Genomic DNA, 22939 nt, shown 5'->3' with positions numbered 1-22939 from the left:
CAGAATAACACCCAGTGCTCATCCCGTCAAGTGCACCCCTCATGCCCGTCACCCATTCACCCCTTGGCTTTAGTAAATAATACTATAATGAACTTAGGGAAGCACATATCTTTTTGAATTAGTGTTTTCATCTTCCTTAGATAGCTACCCAGTAGTGGTGTTGCTGGATCATATGGCAGTTATATTTTTAATTTTTTAAGGAGCCTCCACACTGTTTTCCATAGTAGCTGCATTAATTTACATTTTTGTAAATATTAAATATTTAATACGTAACTACTGCACAAGCAGTGGACCCAAAAGGAATTAAACAGCAAACCAAAATATATCTCAAAACAAAAGAGAAAGAAAAAATACAATATTCCAAAAACTATGGGATGCAGTAAAAGCAGATGTTAGAGTGAAATTTATGCTATAAGTGCTTGTATTAAGAAAAAAAGTTCAAATAAATAACATTACACCACAAGGAAGTGAAGAAGACAAAACTTAGCTGAAATTTGGTAGAGGATGGAAATTACAAAGAAAAATCAAACATATATAGAACAGAGAACAGAATAAAGAATAATATAACTTTGAAAGTAATGACCAGGGCAGTCTGGGTAGTTCAGCGGTATAGTGCCGCCTTCGGCCCGGGGTGTGATCCTGGAGACCTGGGATTGAGTCCCACGTTGGGCTCCCTGTGTGGAGCCTGCTTCTGTCTCTGCCTCTCTCTCTGTGTCTCTCATAATAAATAAATAAAATATGAAAAAAGAAAGTACTGACCAGTTTAAAGCAAACAAAATTGGCAACGCTTTAACTACATTAAGAGAAAAAGAAGACTCTTGTTTCTTTTGCCTTCTTGGATGTATCTTGCAAGAAGTTACTGTGGCCGAGTTCAAAAAGGGTGTTGCCTGTGTTCTCCTCTAGGATTTTGATGGAATCTTGTCTCAGATTTAGATCTTTCATCCATTTTTAGTTTATCTTTGTGTATAGTGCAAGAGAGTGGTCTAGTTTCATTCTTTTGCATGTGGATGTCCAATTTTCCCAGCACCATTTATTGAAGAGACTTTCTTCCAATGGATAGCCTTTCCTCCTTTATCGAATATTAGTTGACCATAAAGTTCAGGGTCCACTTCTGGGTTCTCTATTCTGTTCCATTGATCTATGTGTCTGTTTTTGTACCAGTACCACACTGTCTTGATGACCACAGCTTTGTAGTACAACCTGACATCTGGCATTGTGATGCCCCCAGATATGGTTTTCTTTTTTAAAATTCCCCTGGCTATTCGGGGTCTTTTCCAATTCCACACAAATCTTAAAATACTTTGTTCTAACTCTCTGAAGAAAGTCCATGGTATTTTGATAGGGATTGCATTAAACGTGTACATTGCCCTGGGTAACATTGACATTTTCACAATATTAATTCTTCCAATCCATGAGCACGGAATATTTTTCCATCTCTTTGTGTCTTCCTCAGTTTCTTTCAGAAGTGTTCTATAGTTTTTAGGGTATAGATCCTTTACCTCTTTGTTTAGGTTTATTCCTAGGTATCTTATGCTTTTGGGTGCAATTGTACATGGGATTGACTCCTTAATTTCTCTTTCTTCAGTCTCATTGTTAGTGTATAGAAATGCCACTGACTTCTGGGCATTGATTTTGTATCCGGCCACGCTATCAAATTGCTGTATGAGTTCTAGCAATCTTGGGGTGGAGGCTTTTGGGTTTTCTATGTAGAGTATCATATCATCGGCGAAGAGGGAGAGTTTGGCTTCTTCTTTGCCAATTTGAATGCCTTTAATGTCTTTTTGTTGTCTGATTGCTGAGGCTAGGACTTCCAGTACTATGTTGAATAGCAGTGGTGAGAGTGGACATCCCTGTCTTGTTCCTGATCTTAGGGGAAAGGCTCCCAGTGCTTCCCCATTGAGAATGATATTTGCTGTGGGCTTTTCGTAGATGGCTTTTAAGATGTTGAGGAATGTTCCCTCTATCCCTACACTCTGAAGAGTTTTGATCAGGAATGGATCCTGTATTTTGTCAAATGCTATTGGGACTTCATCAAGATAAGAAGCTTTTGCACAGCAAAGGATACAGTCAACAAAACTCAAAGACAACCTACAGAATGGGAGAAGATATTTGCAAATGATATATCAGATACAGGACTAGTTTCCAAGATCTATAAATAACTTATTAAACTCAACACCAAAGAAACAAACAATCCAATCATGAAATGGGCAAAAGACATGAACAGAAATCTCACAGAGGAAGACATACACATGGCCAACACGCACATGAGAAAATGCTCTGCATCACTTGCCATCAGGGAAATACAAATCAAAACCACAGTGAGATACCACCTCACACCAGTGAGAATGGGGAAAATTAACAAGACAGGAAACCACAAATGTTGGAGAGGATGCGGTGAAAAGGGAACCCTCTTACACTGTTGGTGGGAATGTGAAATGGTGCAGCCACTCTGGAAAACTGTGTGGAGGTTCCTCAGAGTTAAAAATAGACCTGCCCTACGACCTAGCAATTGCACTGTTGGGGATTTACCCCAAAGATTCAGATGCAATGAAACACCGGGACACCTGCACCCCGATGTTTATAGCAGCAATGTCCACAATAGCCAAACTGTGGAAGGAGCCTCGGTGTCCCTCGAAAGATGAATGGATAAAGAAGATGTGGTTTATGTATACAATGGAATATTACTCAGCCATTAGAAACGACAAATACCCACCATTTGCTTTGCTTCGACGTGGATGGAACTGGAGGGTATTATGGTGAGTGAAATGAGTCAATCGGAGAAGGACAAACATTATATGGTCTCATTCATTTGGGGAATATAAAAATAGTGAAAGGGAATAGAAGGGAAGGGGAAGAAATGTGTTGGAAATATCAGAAAGGGAGACAGAACATAAAGACTCCTAACTCTGGGAAATGAACTAGGGGTGGTGGAAGGGGAGGAGGGCGGGGGGTGCGGGTGAATGGATGGCGGGCACTGAGGGTGGTGGAAGGCGAGGAGGGCGGGGGGTGGGGGTGAATGGGTGGTGGGCACTTGATGGGATGAGCACTGGGTGTTATTCTGTATGTTGGTAAATTGAACACCAATAAAAAATAAATTTATTATTAAAAAAAACAGAAAAATGGTGTGTATATGTATATGTATACACACACACAATGGAATATTACTCAGCCATAAAAAGAATGAAATCTTGGCCATTTGCAACAACATGGATGGACCTTGAGGATATTATACTAAGTGAAATAAGTTAGGGAAAGACAAATACTATATGATTTCATTTATATATGGAATCTAAAAAAAATGAAACAAAATACAGACTCATACATACAGGGAACAGACTAGTGGTTGCTGGAGGGGAGAGAGGTTGGTGGGGGGATACAAAATAAGTGAAAAGGAACAAGAAGTACAAATTTCCAGTCATAAAATAAATAAGTCATGGAAATTAATGTACAGCATGGAGAATATAGTTAATAAATGTTAACTTTGTAGGGTGACAGGTGGTAACTAGACTTATCAAGGCGATCATCGTGCAATGTATACAGATATCAACTCACCATGTTGTACACGTGAAACTCACAAAATATATGTCAATAATGCCTCAATTTTTAAGAAAATTTATTTTTAAAAAATGCAGCAAAAGCCCAAATAAAAGAAGTCACCAGTGAAAAATCACTACTAATCATCCTACATGCAATGTAGCCCTCTAACCCTCTTTTGTTCAAAATTATCTTTTTAAATATCTTGATGGGCACACTTGATATGGAATCCTAAAAATTTCTCTAGTGAATATGAGCAATATAGGCTATTCATTCAGACCAGAATTTTGCCACTTTAGCACAACTGATATTTTGGGACAGAAAATCCTTTGTGGGAGACTCTTCCTTGCATTACAGAATGACAAGCAGCATCCCTGGCTTCTACCCATTAGATGCCAATAGCACTTCCTTTTTTTTTTTTTAATTTTTTTTTTGCCAATAGCACTTCCAGTTGTGACAACCAAACATGTCTCAAAACATTGCCATATGTCCCCTGAGAGAGAGAGCAAAAGTATCCTCATTGAGATCTAGACCATTCAAGCCAAAAATATTCTTTTGTCAATAGCAGAGAGATTGATGGGGGGAAAAGGTAAGAATACTGTCAAGTGATAATTAATGCAAAGCTTACTAGCAGATTCTTCTAATTTAATTTTCTTTAAACTCAACAATCACACCCCCTATTATTGAAAATATTTCCAAAATATAGTTGACCCTTGAACAATATAGGTCAAAACAGGTAGAATATATGTGAATTTTTTACAGCACAGTACTAGAAATGCATTTTCCGTATGATTTCCTCAATAACATTTTCTTTTCTCTAGCTTATTTATTGTAAGAATACAGCATAAAACACATATAAAACACAAAACATAAATTAATCTACTGTCTATGTTATTGATAATAACAATAACTGTCTATGTTATTGATAAAGCTTCTGATCAACAGCAGACTATTAGTAGCTAAGTTTGGGGAAATCAAAAGTTAAACTTGTGGATTTTCAACTGCTTAGAGAGATCAGCATCCATAACCCCCACATTTTGTTCAAAATTATCTTTTTAAATATCTTGATTTTCAACTGCTTAGAGGGATCAGCATCCCTAACCCCCACATTTTGTTCAAAATTATCTTTTTAAATATCTTGATGGGCACACTTGATATGGAATCCTAAAAATTTCTCTAGTGAATATGAGCAATATAGGCTATTCATTCAGACCAGAATTTTGCTAAGTTTGGGGAAATCAAAAGTTAAACTTGTGGATTTTCAACTGCTTAGAGGGATCAGCATCCCTAACATTATTCAAGGGTCAACTGTAGTAGTCTCTTGTCCTGTGAGACTAGATACCACTGTGTATAACTTATTTCTTTTGACTCTTACAGCTCTTAGAGTAGCTAAAATTATTTTTTCAGTTCAGCAACTGTTGTCAAACAGTACTACAGATATAAAACACCAATATCAAATCAATACTGATTGGCCCAAACATACTAAATGTAAGAGGCTTAGGAAGAAGGGAGAAGAGGTGACCTGTGAGTCTCACCTCCATGCTTCCCCTGTAACATTACTTTAAACCATTGTTTACATATTGGTCTTATCCCATCAGATCATAAATTCTTAGAAAATGGAAACCGAATTTTATTTACGTTTTTAGTATCTAACATAGTAAATATCACAGAGCAAACATTTGATGAATACTTATACACCTGAACTACAAAAAAGAGTAGGTAGCAGAAATTGCAGATAAAACATGGAGGTTGCAAAGAGTCCTGCATTTCTGCTGAGGATTCAGAGCGTTACCCTGTAGGCCTATATACAGTGGTCAAATATATGAGGGCTGAGCCCTGCCAAGGCAGAAGGCGGCCCAGGGAAGTAGATGCCAGTGTCTGCCATGGGAAAAAGCCTAGCTTTACTTCTCACTCCTGCTCTCCTCCCAAGGCTGAGTTTTGCAGATAGTGGACACCCAGATGCTGGAATGATATGGGACCCCACTGGCATTAGAAAGTGTAACTTCTAAGTGGCATCGATCTTCAGAGCAGCTGCCTGGTTTCCTCAGACAGCGCAAATGGACAAATTAGGCCATGTAGGGAAAGAAACTAGGCTTGCCCAGCAAAACCACCGTACCAACTCCTTACCAATTCCCAACCACTTGCCAGAACAATAACAAGACAGAAGACACAGTGCAAATAATAAGGAAGACGGTGACAGAATCAAAAGTCATCTTAAAAATCTCTAAAGTTACCTTTAATGTCTTCTAGAATCTAACCTAGGCCTATATCTTACTGAGTTACTCTCCTGACTCCTTCCTGGCAATGGGTCCTTTTCCCTTCTCTTTCAGACCAGTCACTGTCCTTCTTCCCTCTCAGGGCTCCCATATTCCCCGTCTCTTCCCTCTGAGAGGCAAAACTGTAGATTCCACCCTCATCCCCACCTTCTCCTTTGTACTAGATCCAACAAGGAGAATGAAAGTGCCACCAAAAAATTCAAATACTATTGACTCTATTTACAGAAAATCCAAACTATTCATGTCTATTTCAACATATTACTACTTTACCAAGAAAGTCACCTTAGGTGAGTTCCTGGCAGACTTCTCTTGTCATTCTAAATACAGTCCACTGCAGTAGCTCACCCAGGATCTAAGGATATAAACTCTCCCACACCATTCCCGTCTTAAATGATGAGAACCACGAACAATGAATCCAGCCCTCTGCTTTGCTCAGACAACGTTTTCATTCACCAAATATTTACTAAAGCCCATTATGTGCAAGGCATTTTGTCAAATAAGACTGAAGTGGGGATCCCTGGGTGGCGCAGCGGTTTGGTGCCTGCCTTTGGCCCAGGGCGCGATCCTGGAGACCCAGGATCAAATCCCACGTCGGGCTCCCGGTGCATGGAGCCTGCTTCTCCCTCCGCCTGTGTCTCTGCCTCTCTCTCTCTCTCTGTGACTATCATAAATAAATAAAAAATTAAAAAAAAAAAAAGACTGAAGTGAATGAGATACGGATCATGCCAGTGAAGGAGCATAGTGTCCAGTAAGGAAATAACATATTTGTAAATAACTACAGCGTGATATAGAAGGACACATCCCACACAAGGCACATTTGAGGTGCTGCAAAGCTAGAAGCTTCACAGACTATCATTTCTGTTATGTCTGCCTTTTAGAAAGAGGAGAAGACCTAATACCCTTCTCCTAAAATTCATTGGTTAAGTGTGCATTTTCTTAATAAATGAAAGACTGCTTTGTTTTCTGAATGCATAACAAGAACTGTTTCTACATGAAGCGGAAGAAAACAGGAGTTCTTCTGACAAGCAGTCTATTAAAAATCCACCGTAAGTGGCATATTATTTGCACATTTATAATCATCTGTGGGGATGAACCTTCCCAGATAATTTAATTTCTCTTAAAGAGAAAAAAAAGAACAGACTCAAATGTTGAAAGGACACATACAGCTTTTGACTTGATGGGCTCAGAAGTATATCCATACATTTTGGTTGATGTTAAAATGCTCCAGTGAACTGAAATACATCTTAGAATTTAAAATTGGCCAAGCATTTCCAATCTAATTCTTTCATGCATTTTAGTTATTACAGAAAATCACTATTCCACTAAATTAAACTCTGAGGAGAAAGATGCCCTGGATTGGTAGACCTCAAAACTTAGTTTAGATTTCCCCATGGTCTGCTCTCTTGTGGCTTCCACATTTAAGAATGTTGGTTCATTAACAAACTAGTTCAGATTGGCATAGTCATTAAATGCATAAACAATCTCCTTGGTGCCAAATCTATAACTTGAGCAGCCCTACTCCCGTACAGGACTATTTAATATGCCCTATTTTGAGAAAGGAGCAGGGAAAAACTATGTATGATTTTTTTTTAAGTTTAGCAAGTCTAGAAATGTCAGCTTCTCAAAGGAGACTTTTAAACATGGTCTTACTTGCAAGGGAATGCAACATTTCCTTTGTGCCCAGCACTGTAACATTATTGGGTGCTCTCCCTTATTCCTCATTGGATCCTTCCAGAACTACAGGACAGGTGCTATCCCATTTTACGGGGAGAAACTGTAATGCAAGTCAGGTCACATACTCCAAAGTGCTACGATATAACCCAGAATATCACCAAACAGCATCTATTGTCATGGCTTGCCCATGACCTGTGTGGTTCCGCACAACAAATATAACAACTGTCTATATACATAAAAGCATAAAGAGGAATCCAATTTATCAGGGACCCTCTTGCAAAGCCAGTACTTGCACCAGTTAAGTGCTATGTCATGAATAAAGGATTGCTTCTCTCCAGTTTCTTAAATGAAGCCTAAGTCTTGCCTTAATCTTTCACTATGACTCTGCTGTGGAAAGAATAAGAGAAGGACTATGTGCATCTTCCTGTTTTCCTCCAACTGAGATGGAAGAAAAAGGATTCCAATGCCCACAGTAACCAGCTTCCAGGCTGCCTTATTCATCATACAAACATTTACTGAATGCCCAGCATGTGTCAGGCATTCAGTGATCAAGGTACCAGGAAAATAGCAGTGAATAAACAAACATCAGCCCTCATAGAGCTTATATTCCAGTAATGAGCTGGTCTTCCAGGAGCAAGATCAGAAAATGTTGCAGACCCCTGCTTCCCCCACACACACCCACAGGCCTAAGTTGCATCCCAGTCTATGCAGCTCAACAACCATTTCTGAAAAAGCCATTCTGCCTATCTTGGCATTTAAGGGGAATATCCTCATGCTAGCAGTTGAATATAACACACACACACACACACACACACACACACACACACACGGCATTTTAAAAGATCAAGATGATAAGTACAATGAATAATAACCATAAAAACATGATGCAAATTTAAATACAAAATCCTTTTCAGGCAAAGGCAAATCTGCAAAAGCCATTTTTTAACTCATAATTTAATTCATTCTCCTAGCATTAGACAGAACCAAATACAACCTTCAAAAGAACAAGAAATGGATCTCCAACTGATCTCTCTACACAACGTCCCAAGCTGCTGCCCTAGGAAATCTCTGCCAAATGGCTGATGTCAGCTTGGGTTCGCAGTGCTTCCAAGAGGAGAGGGGTGGGAGGAACCCACATTTACTAAAATGTACTAAAAGTAACTCATAAAACATTTGAATAACCTATCCATTTTTAATTCTTCTGTAATTTCTGTGATAATTTTAAATACAATGAACTCATCTGACATAATGTGAGTATCACAGGAACTCTTCCAGGATTCCCATTGTAATTCATCATTAACTGGACGCATGTTCAAGTATTACACGGCTCCCTGCTATCTGCCTCTAATAGCAGTAGTGAAGCCATTTCGTTTGCCTACTGGCGTGCTTACGCATTTAATTAACCAAGATGACACAGTGCCAGTGAGATCCAGGCCTCTGTGTGTGCCCTGATGACCTACTTTAATAAAATCTGGCCTCGCCTCACACAGAACACAGGTTTAAATCCTAGCTAGAGAAGCCAGATAATAGTACGTATCTAACAGTAGAGTGAGCAGTGCATAGAAAATTGTGCAGGCTGTGCACATGTAAAAACAGACAACAAAGAAACTTATGTGGTTTCTATAATATTAACAAGATCAACGATGTGACATTTACTGACTCTGCCTCCCTTCACCTCCACAACCAATTTCCTAAAATTCTGGGCTCTGGATCTATGGATTTAAATATTAAAATGCTTCCAGCCTCCTCTTCTCCTGTGTTTTCTATCTAAGGAAAAGATGGATATGGAAAAGTATTAACCTCGTCTTCCCTGAAATAATGGACTCTAAGACCCTGGGGCTTCTAATCTATTCCTCAAAATAATGCTAAAGCAGAAAATAAGACACATACATTGCTAAGTTTCTTCATATCCTCAAAAATCTGAGGATATTTCAGTCCTATTAACATTTCATTATTTTAGAATCACAGGACCTTCTTTGGCAGTGGTGAAGGGAGGACTCAACATATTCTCTAAAAATCTCTAAGGTCTATGGGAAACAAATTGTAACCAACAAGCCCCTCACATCTCATTATGTGGTGCAAATTTATTTTTAGGATTCCTCTGGCCTTGTTCAGCTGTTGCCCTCTAATGATAGAATTGTTTGCTCAATTTTATAGCAATTCTGTGTCTGAAGCTATCAGGCTTCATATTAGGGATGAGACAGGCTAGTCTGAAATACACAGAGTCTGAGAAAGGAAAAACCCTTCTAGGAGTCTACTGAATCTCAATCAGGGCAGGAAACCTCATGGTGAAGGGCATGGCTGGCTGCAAGCCCCATTTGGAGAATGAGAGTGATGGCACCACCTACCTCTACCTACTTCACGGGGTGTTAAGGAGAAATGAGAAAAATGGGTGTGGTGGGCTCAACACAGCACTATGTGTCACATATTATTAGCATTTAAACACTGTAAAGTCATTCCACTCCATTAAGCATGCATTAAGTACATGGCACTGTATACCTAATAAAACAACCTTCATCACATGATAACCTGCTAATATTCCTCTTTAAAAAGCTACTCTTTATGTCTAAATCTCTCTTACAGCAGAGTGTGTACATTTTTACATAATCAACATAAATATCTCTGTTTAAAATAATCAAGGCAATTATTTGGATCATGTAGTGATAAAATGTTTTAATCCAAAAATTATGGAGATTAGTGACAATGAGAATGCTACACTGTTGTTAAATACATTATTCTGTGTCATTTTAACATTTCTTAAGCTAGAGTTTTCACAAAGACTTCCTCAGCATTTTATAACAGAAAATACCATTCTCCCTACTGAAAGGTGAGGAAAATGGAACACAAACTTATTAGCTTAATATCACAGGTGCCAAATATTAGACCCCAAAACATCTTCCTTCTCTCACTCTTTCCTTGGTATTCCAAAGGCAAAGAAAAAAATCCAACATAATGTCCACAAAGTGAAACAGATATCTAAGCTATTACCTGGGGTTGGGAATGGGTACTGATTGATAAAAGCCTCCTTTATCCACTCCGCTTTCCTTATGCTCCCTCCACTCATTAAGAAAATAAATCCAGATAATATCTTTCTTCAAAACATAGATCATTTATATGTGACAGGGGTGGGGAAGAAGGGTTTCATATGTAAATAATACCAGGGCCTCTTCCCCTGAATTACCTAAATCATTCTCTGAATGGATCACGGATCACGTGTTCTTCTACTTCTGTAGTCACAGTATTTAAGCCTCACCACACACACACACAAACACACAAAAGAAATGGGAGCCATAAGCAGGGGTATGGGAAATAAACATCCTTGAATTTCCCTCTAATCAATTCTGTCATCATCACCAAAGAAGCAAAAGCTTTTTCTCGGGTTGTGTATTTTGCTTCCATGGCCTCGCATCTTTTCCATCTTCCATTCCCTCCCTCATAGGAGTCAACATCTCTCCACCAGAGCCCCCGCAGCTGCCACACCATCCTGACCACTCCTACAAACATTATCACCTATCTGCACTGCATTAAGTTTTTTCCCATACCTGTTCTTCTCTTCCTCAATAACACATAAATTATCAGTCACCTTCTCCACCTGCAGCCCTATCCCTCACCCTAAAATACTGCTGCATCCTTCTTACCCTTGTATTTAACAATTGGTATCTACCCATTAACATCAACTTAACATCTTTGTCTCATCAGAAGATTTAAAAATCTGTAAAGTAGGGAAGAACCATCCATTTTGAACACCCTCACCATGGTGAAAGCAACTCCCCTTTACTGGGGGAAAAAAACACTCAAGTTTAAATAATCTTTGAGAACAAGACCATCTCAGAAATGGTAATCTACAGAACAAAGCCCACTTGAGTAATGTTGTGACTTGGAAAGTAGACACTCTATAACACTAATACACAGGAACTCAGTCATAAATTTGATTTAAAACATGAAAGTTTAGGTTTTCCTTTCCTAGTTTTATCCCTAGAAAGCTCAGGCTATCCCTTCTGGCCTACAAACCTACAGAAGCTAGTGTCCCTCTGATAAATTTATTCCATGTCACCCAAGTGTCCGGTGAAAGGCATACCCCATGCTGTTGTTTCTCAATGACCAGACTTAATAACAAGCTTCCCTTCCCTGGAGTCTATCCTGAATTTAATCCCAATGAAGCAAAGCCAGCCTGGCAGTTGGTCAAGCTGTGCACTATGCAAGTCCACCACATTTAAGGGGGCACGAATCGCATCATTAGCATCTCTACTTTCAAAAACTGTGTATTTTTGTCACAACATTGATGGTTTAAAGATGGGTAATTTGATTATTTACATTATAATTTTCCAACATATGGCAAGAAAGTGTCTTGTTCTAAAAATCAGTATAGTTCACTAATTTTCCATCAGATGGAAGTAAAATGTCTGTGGAAGGGGTGCCTTTGTCTAATTTGCACAAAATGCCATATGGGCCAGCAGCGGCCCTCGGAAAAGCTTCTCTCAAACATTTGAAACTTTCTGTGGTCTTGCCTGTTCACTAAAGCATCTGCTCTTGGTTTCATAAACTCTGTTTGTACTGCATTAACTACCCCCACCCCACCAATCTGGGCTTCCTCTCTCAATAACTTCAGCTATTAAGCACATCCTCTCCTCAAAGCAAGCCCCTAAGTACTAACTGCATCCTCTTGTCCTATTTCTGTCAACTGATATTACTAAACACATGTTAAAAATAAAATGATAACCTTCTGTCCCAGATCAATTACCACTAGAAAAGAGATATCCATTATAGACACATTCCACAAATTTAACATCATTAACAAATATTTTGCTCTGAACTTGAATTTCATCAATATCTGATTAGATTACTCGCATTTTTTAAAAGATTTTATTTATTTATTGAGAGGGAGTGTGCATGTGTGTGTGTGAGCAAGGAGAGGGGCAGAGGGAGAAGAAGAGAGAGAATCTCAAATAGACACCACAGTGAGCCCCAAGCCTGACATGGGGCTTGATCTCACAACCTTGAGATCATGACCTGAGTCAAAATCAAGAGTTGGGCACTTAACTGATGAGCCACCCTGGCTCACACCCAGATTCCTCACATTTTTTTAAAAAAGCAGAATTAAGGTAAGTTTCCATATCAGAATTCATTTTAATTGACTTTTTTCATTGATTATATTTACCAAAACTTTACCATGAGTGATTTCCTTTGAATGACAGGAACCCAAGTCAAATGAAATAATAATAGAGAGCCACATAAACTCACCTTGACCCCCAGAAAATGAGTTTTACTGCCATTGGCGATAACTTTGCCCTAGTTGATGGTCCAGGTGTAGAAACCTTAAAAAGCAAAAGACAGAGGAAAAGTTAGAAGAAAGAAGCCATATTTAGGAAACCAGATACTTCATGGTAATACTGCTTCCCACTGAAAAATGAATTTAGTTCAGGAGTGCTCGAATCTATGCAGTAATTGTACCACAATCAAACTCTTAAGTGGATCTGTTTCACGAACTTGCCATTTTTCCATTGGTTCTGTCTGGGATTTCAGAGATACTTCATCTTATTTTCAGATTAATCCTCAGTGAATACATGACTTCTAATTTATTTCTTAATCCCTCAAGTAGTTAATGATCTTAAAACTTATTCTTAAATACACCATATAAATGAAATATCTTAAGAACTTAAGACTTGGCTCTTATCAGGGGAAGAATACCTCTGATACATAAATAATTATGTCTGTTTGGTAATTCCTAATTTTCTTAAATGGCACCAAACTTATACTTTGTTATGCTTTTTTTCTTATTCAGAAAAAAATAAAGAACTAGAAGAACTATGAGTCCCACGGTATTTTTTTAAGTGGCTCCATGCCCAGTACAAAGCCCAGTATAGGACGCAAACTCATGACCCTGAGATTAAGACCCGAGCAGAAACCAAGAGTCAGAAGCTCAATGGACTGAGCCATTCAGGTGTCCCACGAGTCTCACAATATTAACAATAGTAATATTAATTAAATCTGTAATAAAGCTGTATTTCAAAAAAAAAAACAGCAAAAATTACTTTCCTCTCCAACTTGTCCAGCAAGATTAGTTTTAGGTGACAGAAAAAAATACAAATTTTCCTCCCAGATACTACTGCAATAGATGCCCTAGAATGCCTGCTATGATCATATAAAATTGGTGATATCCAACCATCATTTACCTCAAAACCTGAAAATTTCATCATTTTCCCAAGCAAAAAGAAAAAATGATAGAATTGGAAAACAACGAAATCTTCAAAATAATCTATTGCTCAGCATGTGTCATTTTCTGAAGCAGCACCACTGGATTGGGCATCAATGGTTTCCATTACAACTTAACATCTTCATGGTACCTAAAAGATGACAAGTGAATTGTCTCCAACATTTGGAAGGGCCTGACTGTATCTCCTCAATTCTTTTTTCCAACCCAGTCTATTTACTGCCAATTTCTTCTCAGCTTCCTCCTTGCAGAATTAAGAGCCTTTTCCAAGAATACAAATGTGGCAGAGAGAACAGGCTGGAAGGCAAAAGGTGATAGTAAGAATACAAATCTCTAAGAGGGGACAGCCAAAGGGAAAGCATGTCAGAGTAAGAGAGGAACAAGAGGCAGGAGGAGGAAAGCAGAAGGGCTGCCTACTCACTAACCCAGTATTTAGTGCTGAGTATCACACCACACTGAGAAAATTAAACAGGTCCAAGCCCAGATGGAAAGACAGAAAAGTTTACTTCTGTCTAACATATTCAGTAACCCATCTATCTTAGGAGCTACCACAACCAGCACTCCCACCCCATCCCACCATTGCTATGACCACCCCCAACACTATGGATGTAATGCAGACATGCACAACAGTACTAGAACTAAAACTAATAGAATAGAGCCATGGTGAATACCCTAAGTACAAAAATTTACCTGTTTACACAACATATTTTCTTCTGAGGTGGAGTGGAAATTGTTTAAATGATTTTACTTCGTACTGAGAGACTCATTAAATGAGCAACCTACCTTAAGCTGCTTTGTTTTATCTTGTTGCAAGAACAAGAAGCCAGCTGCAAAATAAACTTTTTGATCTCCTGTTAGGACCATTTATCTATTACACATTCCCTATTTTTGAAAATTAATTATCTGAAGATGTAAGGTCAAAAGCTGCATCTGTTTGCAAAGTCCCAGTTGACATATGAGGCAGAAGCTACTGTTTTGTTCATATCCAATCAGAATTTCAAAACATGTAAGACCAGGAGAGGAAATGCATGGAGAGTAAACCTTACCATCAGAGGCACTCTTCACTGTTCTAGTATGGACTTTCCTTTTAAAACAGAGATAATAGGATCTAATGTGGACCACCATAATGTTGAAGATACATGTGTTAATGACGGCAATAGCTAAATGATAGTGCTAATAGCAACGAAGAAAGGAAATCATTATTGTAATAATAGGTACAGCCAAAGATAAAGAGCTACTGCAAATATAGCAGCCTGGAATTAACAGACCAGTTGGAATTACACCAGTCATTGTGAAAGGGAGTTAGAAAATGACATTATGTTAATACAGTGATCAAATAAGAGTGTGAACATAGTTAAGGAGTGCTAGCTAAGGTATGTGAAGATTATACATACATACATGTGTGGAAGCTACCAGGTAATAAATAACTAAGCAAAGTCACTCTATGAAGAGCCAGAGGCTGCCTAAGAACCAACTGGTCAACCTCACACAGAAGAGCCCTAGGCCACTGGAAATTATCACTGAGATCAGAGCAGGGTCTGCAGAACATCAGCAAGCAACAAAACAGGGAAGTTGACATAAAAGACAAAGGGAGCAGGTGTTACCTAATGCCTTAGAGTCCTATATAAAAAGACTGTATTTACAACTCAACACCAAAAAATAATCCAATTAAAAAATGGGCAGAAGATATGAACAGACATTTTTCCAAAGAAGACATACAGCTGGCTAACAGATATGTAAAGATGCTTAATCGTCAGGGAAATGCAAATGAAAGCCACAATGAGATATCACCACCATACATGTCAGAATGGCTAAAGTCAAAAACACAAAACACAATGAGTGGTGGTAAGGATGTGGAGAAAAAAGAACCCTTGTGCACTGTTGGTGGGAATACAAATTGGTGTAGCCACTGTGGATAACAGTATGGAGGCTCCCCAAAAAAAATTTTAAAAAGAATTACCATATGATCCAGTAAATGGGAACACCAATTTGAAAAGATATGTGCACCCCTATATTTACTGCTCATTATTTACAATGGCCAAGATATGGAAGCAATCCAAGAATCCATTGATAGATGAATAGGTAAAGAAAATGTGGTGTGTATACACACACACAGTGGATTATTACTCAGCCATAAAAAAAGGAATAAAATCTTGCCATTTGCAATAACATGGATGGAACTAGAGGGTATAATGTTAAGTGAAGTAAGTCACTCAGATAAAGAAATACCACATGATTTCACTCATATATGGCATTTAAGAAACAAAACAAATGAACAATTAGAAAAAGACAAAAAAAAAAAAAAAAAGCCCAGACTCTTAAATACAGAGAAGAAACTGGTAGTTGCCAGAGGACAAAAAGGTAGAGAGATAGGTGAAACAGGTGAAGGAGAGTAAGAGGACATTCATCTTGATGAGTACTGAGTAATGTATAGAATTGTTGAATCAATATATTGTATACCTGAAACTAATATAACACTATGTGTTAACTATATTTAAATAATAATTTTTTAGAGAGAAAGTGAAATTTAGTTAGAATAGTACATAAAATTAATAGAGAAATATTTTTTGAATTCCTATAAATGGACAAAATGAACAAAGAAGCTGCAAGCAACCATCTTCCCCACACAGAATGGTTCAGTTTTGGAGTGAGCAAAAAACCCTAAAGCATAATTTTCAAATTTAGAAAATTTTCAAATTTAGAAATTACATCAATTTGATCTTGATTTTTGAGGTACAGATAGTATTTTTAAACAAGAGGACATAAAGTCAGAGAGTCAATGTGCATCTCTATTAGCAGACAGGTACTTACAAATTTGGTTTAGCGTGAGAACAGTATACTTAGAAAAACCTATTTTGTCCAATTTATAACTGATGTAACCAAGTGTTACACAAACAAAGCAATACTGGCCTCAAAGAATGAGTTGGGAAATGTCCTTCTTCTTCCATTTTCTTAAGAGATTAGTTAAGGCTTCTTTATACATTTGGTGGAATTTGCCAGTGGAGCCATCTGTGTCTGGGCTTTGCCTCGTGGGAATTTTTTACATAATGGGTCACTTCAAAGTTTCTATTTCTTCTCGAGTAGTTTGGTACTCCATGTCTTCATAGGAATTTGTGCATTTCATCTAGGTTATCATAATTTGTTGACATAAAATTATTCATAATATGATCCTTTTTATTTCTCCAAGGTGGCTAGTGATGCTCCTTTAATTCCTGATTTCAGTAACTGAGTCTTTTCTCTTTTTCTACTGGTCAGACAGCTAATGGTTTGTCAATTTAGTTGACTTTTTTCAAGGGACTAATTTGGGGTTCATTGATATTCTCTGTTTTCTATTCTCTGTTTTATTTCCTTCTGCTCTAATTTTTTTTTCCTCCTTCTACTTGTTTTGCGTTTTATTTGCTCTTCTTTTTCTATTTCCTTAAAGTGGAGGATTAAGTTATTGATTTGTGATCTCTCCTTTGTTTTGGGGGATCTTTCCCAGTTTGTGTTACAACTGACATATAGCATTGTGTTAGTTTAAGGTGTACAACATAATGATTTAACCTACACATATTGTGAATTGATTATAAGTTAACTTCCATCATCTCAGATAGATATAGAAAAAGGATTTTTTTCCTTCTGATAAGACTCTTAATATTTACTCTTAACAATTTTCATACACCATACAGCAGTGTTAACTATGGTCATAGTGTACAATGTATCTGCAATACTTATAACTGGAAGTTTGTATATTTTGTACATTTTGACCACCTTCATCCAATTCCCTAACCCCTTCCCACCTCCCTACCTCCAATAATCACAAACTTAATCTCTGTTTCTATGAGCTTGGGTGTTTGGGTTTGGTTTATTGTTTTTTTCCTAGGTTCCACATATAAGTGAGAGCATACAGTATTTGTCTTTCTCTGATTTATTTCATGCAGCTTAACCCCTCAAGGTCCATCCACGTTGTTGCAAATGGCAGAACATCTTTCTTTTTATGGCTGAATAATTTTCCTATGTATCATAACTTCTTTATCCATTTATCCTAACTCACAGGCACTTAGGTTGTTTCCATGTCTTAGATATTGCATATAATAATGCTATGAACATCCTATTCCTTCAATATAGTCCATTTTATTTTATTTTATTTTATTTGGAATTGTTTCCTTTGGATATATTCACAGAAGTGGAATTGCTGGATCATATGGTAGTTCTATTTTAATTTGGGGGGAATCTCCAAACTGTTTTCCATAATGACTGTACCAATATACATTCTCACCAACAGTGTACATTTCCTTTTCTCCACATTCTTGCATTTATCTTTTTTTTTTAATGTCAGCCATTCTAACAGACTTTTGTGATATTTGATTTGCATTTCCCTAATGATTTGTTATGCTAAGCACCTTTTCATGTGTCTGTTGGCCACTCACATCTTCTTTGGCAAAATGTTTATTCAGATCCTTTGCCTATTTTTAAAATTGGATTGTTTGCTTTTCCTATTGAGTTGTATGAGTTCTCTATATATTTTGGATATTAACCTCTTCTCAGATATATGGTTTGTAAATACTTTTTTCCATTCCATGGGTTGTCTTTTCATTTTACTGGCTTTTTTCTTTGGTTAATATAGGCATGCACATAAATTTCTAAGTACCAATTTAGTTCATCACATAAGTTTTAGTATGTTATGTTTTTTATTTCATTCACCTCAAAATATGTTCTAATTTTCCTTGTTTCTTCTTTGACTCACTGGCTATTTAAGAGTGTGTTAATTTCCACATTTTGTGAATTTCTGAATTTCCTTCTACTATTGATTTCTATATCATTCCACTGTGATCATTCCACTTTGTATGATTTCTATACTTTTAAAATCATTGGGGCGCCTGGCTGGCTCAGTGGTTGAGTGTCTGCCTTTGGCTCAACTAGTGATCCTGGGGTCCTGCAATCGAGTCCCCATATCAGGGAGTCTGCTTCTCCCTCTGCCTATGTCTCTGCCTCTTGTGTCTCTCATGAATAAATAAAATATTTTAAAAACTTAAAATTAAAATAAATAAAACCACTGAAACTTATTCCATGGCCTATTATACATTTATGGTCTAATATAGTCTGTTCTGAAGAATTTCTAAATGCAATTAAGAAAAATGTGTATTCTGCTCTGGTTAAGTATAGAGTTCTCTGAACGTCTGTTAGTTCTAGTTTGTTTTTAGTGTTGTTCAAATCTTCTACTTCCTTGCTGAACTTCTGCCTGGTTTCAATCCATTATTCAAAGTGGGATATTAAAATTTCCAACTATTATTGTTGAATTTTCTATTTCTCCCTTCAATTCTGTCAGTTTTTGCTTCATATATTTTGGAATCGGATGTTATGTGTGTATATGTCTGTAATTATAATGTCTTCCTGGTAAACTGACCTTTCTATCCATACATAATGACTTTCTTTATCCTTTATAATAATGTTTTACCTCAAGTCAATTTCTCCAACATTGGGATAGCCACTCCAGTTCTTTTGGGCTTATTCTATCCTTTTACTTTCAAACTATTTGTGTTTAAATATAAAGTGGGTCTGTAATCATGATTATTCATTCTGCCAATCTCTGCCTTTTTATTGGAGTGTTTAGTCCATTTATACATAATTACTGGTAAAATTTAAATCTGCCATTTGATTATGTTTTCTAAATATCTTATACCTTTTTGTTCCTATATTCCTCCATTACTGCCTTCTTTAATGTTAAATATTTTATTATAACATCTTAATCCCCCTATTGTCTCTTTCACTATATATTTTTTTAAGTTATTTTCTTAGTGGTTTATGCTATCTTTTATATTTACCTATGTAATTACCTTTACTGATACTTTTTATTTCTTCTATGTAATTGAGCTATTGTTTACATTTCTTTTTGTTACAACTAAAAAGATTCGCTTTGCTTTTTTTTTTTTTTTTTTTTTTTTTGGTAAGGAAGTCTGCTAGTGACAAATTATCTGTTTTTACTGAGAGGTCTTCATTTTTCTTTGAAGGATAGTTTTGCTGTATATTGAATTCTTGATTGGTCTTTTTTTCAGCACTTTGAAGATGTCATCCTACTACCTTCTGCTTCCATGATTTCAGAAGAAAAGCTAGCTGTTAATCTTATTGAGGATCCCTTATACACCATTATTCACTTCTCTCTTGCTACTTTTTTTTTTTCTGACAGCTTGACTGAGTGTATATCTCTGTGTTTATCCTATTTGGAATGCACTGACATTCCTGGATATGCAGGGTAATGTTTTAAATGAAATTTGGCAAGTTTTTGGACATTGTTTCTTCAAGTATTCTGTTTCTTTCTCTCTCCTCCTTCTGGAACTTCCATTATGAAAAAAAAAAATTCTAGAATTTCAATTGATTTACTTTCAAGCTCACTAATTCTTTGTTCTGCCAGTTTAAGTCTATTGTTGAGCCCATCTAGTCATTTTTTATTCATTTCGATCATTGTACTTTCCAACTCTAGAATTTCTGTTTTTTCCTTTTTTGTAATTTCTCTCTCTTTATTGATATTCCCTATTAGGTAAGATATCATTTTCATACTTTCCTTTAATTCTTTAGGTATGAATTCCTTTCACTCCTTGAACACATTGAAAATCACTGATTTAAAATGTTTGTCTAATAAATCCAATATGTGGACTTTCTCAGGGACACATTTTGCTTTTTTCCCCATGTATGGACTACATTTTCCTGTTTTGTTGCATTGTGTGTTGAAAACTAGATTTCAAATAACATGGCAACTATGAAAATCATATTCTACTCTCCATAAAGGTTGTTACTGTTTGTTGTTTTTGTTAATGATAATGCTCTTTGTCTATTCCTTGGAATAATTCTATAAAGTCTGTTTATCATATATAGCTGCTTAAGTCTCTGCTCAGTTTGCTTTAGTGGTCAGCTGATGATAAAACAGAAATGTTCTTAAATGCTTTGAACCAGTATGTTTCACAACTTTTGCTGAGGAGCTGTTTGTGTGTGTTCACACATGCTTTCTATGCTCTGATATGCAGTTTACAACTCTGCCTTAGCCTTTTCTTCCTGTTTTTGTAGAGCTTCAGTGTCAGCCAGAGGGATATATTTGGCTTTTTCAAGTCTTTCTTGGCCACATGTATAAAACTGCACATGTACAGATTCCAAAAGATACATCAAAGCTTTTCAAATCCCATGGGTATCTCCTATCCCAATTATTCCTTTAAGTTTTTTGGTCAAGCCCTTGTCAATCCTAACTGGATAGTCACCTCAGGCACCTGCAATGTTAAACAACTGCTGCTGATTGTTTTTTAACAAATAGCCTAACGCTGTTCACACAGAATGAGTTCTGAGTCAGGTAAAATAAAAACAAGCTCTGAGAATGGAGGTTTTCAGTAGCTGCCAGACAGGTCCTAAAATGACAGTTTTCTGAAAATGGGTATTTTAAAAACTTCAGATTCCATTCTGACCCTTCCACTAGCTTTAGTTTTCAAGGCTTATGCCTAGAAAGAGGTAATGAGAGTAAGTTTAAATGCCACAAAAAGTTACTGCCACAAAGTTCCAAAACCAGACAAAGACCTCATCAAAAAAAGAGAATTACAAACCAATATCCCTTATGAACATGATGCCAAAATTCTTACCAAGATGCTAGCCAATAGGATCCAACAGTATATTAAAAGGATTATTCACCATGACCAAGTGGGATTTATTGCTGGACTGCAAGAATGGTTCAATATTTGCAAATCAATCAGCATCATACATCACATTAATAAAAGAAAGGATAAGAACCATATGATCCTTTCAATTGATACAGAAAAAGCCTTTGACAAAAAACAGCATCTTTACTTGATTAAAACCCTCCACAGTGTAGGGATAGAGGGAACATACCTGAACATCATAAAAGCTATCTATGAAAAGCCCACAGTGAATATCATTCTCAGTGGGAAAAATTGAGAGTTTTTCCCCCTAAGGTCAGGAACACGACAGGGATGCCCACTCTCACCACTGTTGTTCAACACAATACTAGAAGTCCTAGCCTCAGCAATCAGACAACAAAAAGGAATAAAAAGCATTTAAATTGACAAAGGAGAAGTCAAACTTTCACTCTTCACAGATGACACGATACTTTATGTGGAAAACCCAAAAGATTCCACCCCAAAATTGTTAGAACTCATACAGGAATTCAGCAAATTGGCAGGATACCAAAATCAATGCACAGAAATCATGTGAATTTCTATACACTAACAATGAGACTTAAGAAAGAAAAGTTAAGGAATGGATCCCAATTGCACCCGAAACCATTAGATGCCTAGGAATAAACCTAACCAAAAAGGTAAAGGATCTATAATCTAAAAACTACAGAATACTTATGAAGGAAATTGAGGAAAATACAAAGAAAAGGAAAATCATTCCATGCTCATGGATTGGAAGAATAAATATTGTGAAAATGTCTATGCTACCCAGAGCATTCTACACATTCAATGCAATTCCTATCAAATACCATTGACACTTTTCATAGAGCTGGAACAAATAATCCTAAAATTTGTATGGAACCACAAATGACTCCAAATTGAGGAATGTTGAAAAAGAAAACAAAAGCTGGTGGCATCACAATGCCAGATTTCAAGCTATATTACAAAGCTTTAATCATCAAGATAGTATGGTACTGGCACAAAAAGAGACACACAGATCATTGGAACAGGATAGAGAACCTAGAAATGGACCCTCAACTCTATAGCCAACTAATTTTTGACAAAGCAGGAAAGAATATCCAATGCAAAAAGGACAGCCTCTTCAATAAATGGTGTTGGGAAAATCAGACAGCCACATGCAGAAGAAACTGGGCCATTTTTTTTACACCATACACAAAGATAAACTCAAAATGGACAAAAAACCTAAATGTGAGACAGGAATCCATCAAAATCCTAGAGGAGAGAAGCAACTTCTTGTTAGACATATCTCTAAAGGCAAGGGAAACAAAAGCAAAAATGAACTTGCGACTTCATCAAGATGAAAAGCTTTTAGAAAAGTCAACAAAACTGAAAGGCAACCTACAGAATGGGAGAAGATATTTGCAAATGACATATCAGATAAAGGGCTAGTATCCAAGATCTATAAAGCACTTATCAAACTCAACACCCAAAAAATGAATAATTCAGTAAAGAAATGGGCAGAAGACATAAACAGACATTTCTCCAAAGACAACATACAACTGGCCAACAAACACATAAAAAATGCTCCACATCACCTGGCATCAGGGAAATACAAATCAAAACCACAATGA

At 36.9% G+C, this 22939-nt stretch overlaps 1 protein-coding gene across 13 annotated transcripts in view; it reads right to left on the bottom strand.

Annotated features, from left to right (window-relative positions):
• Window positions 1-22939, bottom strand: part of MTUS2 (microtubule associated scaffold protein 2) — a 575555-nt gene that overhangs the window by 545198 nt on the left and 7418 nt on the right. For all 13 annotated transcript variants that reach the window (XM_025996724.2, XM_072719894.1, XM_072719901.1 and 10 more), the window contains exon 2: window positions 12726-12799. The gene's annotated coding sequence lies outside the window, so the exon portion shown is untranslated. The remainder of the gene's footprint in view (window positions 1-12725; window positions 12800-22939) is intronic.

This window comes from Vulpes vulpes, chromosome 9 (genome assembly GCF_048418805.1).
Source record: "Vulpes vulpes isolate BD-2025 chromosome 9, VulVul3, whole genome shotgun sequence".
NCBI classification, from domain to species: domain Eukaryota; kingdom Metazoa; phylum Chordata; class Mammalia; order Carnivora; family Canidae; genus Vulpes; species Vulpes vulpes.
The sequence above is the reverse complement of the archived record's forward strand: the minus strand, read 5'-3'. Positions and strand labels throughout refer to the sequence as shown.